We start from the raw sequence: 2,414 nt of genomic DNA on the forward strand, positions 1-2,414 counted from the left end.
CACCTTAAAAAGAAAGGCGCGTGCTCACCATTCCCATTCTTACCAAGATCCACTGCCAACGGCCCCCAGAACTGTGGACAGTGTTGTCTTCCTCTGAGGCAAGTGTGGTGATGGCGGAGGAGGTGAGACATTTGAACAAAAGGAAGGAGGGAAGGAGAGTGAATACGGGATAGACAACCAGTGGTGTACTCAGCTGCCCTGCACAGGCTCACAACTAATACATGTTCAGGAATATTGAATGCTAATGTTTAAACACAGCTATTATCAAAAAGTAATTATATAAAATTTCCCTGATCAATCTGGCATCGCAGATACGCCTCATTCTCTTCTCTTTTTCACTTTCCCCTTCCCAGTTCCCTTGTCTCTTTCTGTAATCCCTCAGCTTACCAGGGCCCATTCAGGTGGCCTAATGGGATATCTGCCCCCCTGCTCTGAGACAGGGCCATTCTCTCATTTCTAACTGGCAACAACCTGTATGTTTCCTTAAAAAGGCCAAGAAAGAGATTCCATCTTCTCCCTTGGTATAATATTGATGCCTTTCTACATCTCACTGTCTGAAAATTCCTTACCACTTTTCATCAAAGTCCCCACTGCTGATGCGTACTACCACTTTTCTCTTGTCCAGTCCTCAACAACTGTTCCCTTGCGTTTATGGAAAGGCCCTTCACACACTGGAGCCACCTTCCAGCAAATTCCCCAAGTGTATACGTGACCTAAGTGGAAGGTAAGCGGGTTGCTTTTATCCCCCGCAGACAAGATGATAGACACTTAGCAACAGCCAGCAGGAGGAACTGAGCTGTTAGGAAGCTTTGACAGATCCGGAAGAACAAATGGCATCAGAGCACTGACAGGTCTTTGGGACCACAGTGATCCTTCCTCGGTTCCCTGCCCAGTGAAAGGATACCAGCTAGTGCCTTGCTCAGGATCATGCGCCAATTAATGTGAAGACAGCGGGCTTGGAAGGAAAAAGACGAAGAGAGACAATCAAAAACAGAAAAACCATCTGAACCAGCATTGGTACTTATCACAGATTCCTTCTCAATTTCCGGCACAGAAATAACCAACTCGACTCAAAATTTTGACATCGTCTATTGCACACAGGGGCCCCGGTGGCACAATGCTTAAGCATTTGGCTGCTAATCAAAAGGTCGGCAGTCCGAATCCACCAGCCACTCCTTGGAAACCCTATGGGGGCAGTTCTACTCTCTCCCATAGAGTTGCCATGAGTTGGAATCAACTCAATGGCAGCTGGTTTGGTTTTTTTCATATTGCACACAGGGCAGGGTCTCATAAATTGGCTTGAACTAATATCAGTATTTCTTGTGGCCTTGCTGTTCCCCAGCTGGCAGCAGTGTTTCTTCCTTATGTCTGAGAAGCAGTAGGCATTCCCAAAGCTACTTAGTTAAGGTGGACATTAAGATTTTTCAGATTATTTCTCGCGATTGTAATAAGAGTTTTTAGGTCTCAGGAAGAAAACATGTACTCTTTCTTAAATGACTTAGGATTGTAAATTGGTGAAATAACCAGGCAGGTCCGAGACACAGCCCTCACTGTTCATTATAGGACAGGGAATGTCCAAGCATGAGGGCGGACAGAAGCAGAAGGGGGGATTGTAAGAGTAGATAATGGAGAAAGAGCTGTCTAGGGGTCAGGGGAACAGAATAATTAAAAGCGTGCTGCCTGGGTTTGAATCCTGGCTCTGCCACTTACCAACTAAGTTATGTAAACTAAGTTATGTAAACTAAATTATGTAAACTAAGTTATGTAAGGCAAATTAAACTCCCTCTCTGTGCCTTGATTTCCTTATCTGTAATACCAAAAAAAAAAACAAAAACCCAAACCCACTGCCATCCAGTCAATTTCCACTCAAGGCAAACCCATGAATTTCAGAGGAGAACTATGCTCCATAGGGTTTTCAATGGATGCAATCTCACAGCAGTACATCATCAGGTCTTTCTTCTGCTGCCACTGGGTGGATTCAAACTGCCAACATTTAGGTCAGTAGTTAAGTGCAAACTGTTTACGTGCCCCAGGGAAGCCTCTTATCTATAATGCGGGGATAGTAATAGGATCCACTTCAAAGGCTTGGTATGAGGCTAAGTGAGTTAATACTCATAAAGCACTAGTATATAGAAAATTTTCTATACATTTTTTTATTTTAAATAAATGAAAAATCAGAACTCTTAGCTGTGCACAACAGATATCAGCCCTTGTCAATTTGGTCACTATGAGTCAAAAATGATTCAAGGGCAACGGGTTTGGTTTGGGTTTTTTTTGGACGTTGTTAAAAGGATATTGGCAGGCTCACAGAATCTCTAGAAGGAATAGATGGGCCCAGGATACTGGCTGGCTCACACATTCTCTAGAACGAATTGATGGGTACAGGATATTGGCTGGCTCACACAATCTCTAGA

This window comes from Trichechus manatus, unplaced genomic scaffold, assembly GCF_000243295.1.
Source record: "Trichechus manatus latirostris isolate Lorelei unplaced genomic scaffold, TriManLat1.0 scaffold00076, whole genome shotgun sequence".
In the NCBI taxonomy this organism is placed as follows: domain Eukaryota; kingdom Metazoa; phylum Chordata; class Mammalia; order Sirenia; family Trichechidae; genus Trichechus; species Trichechus manatus.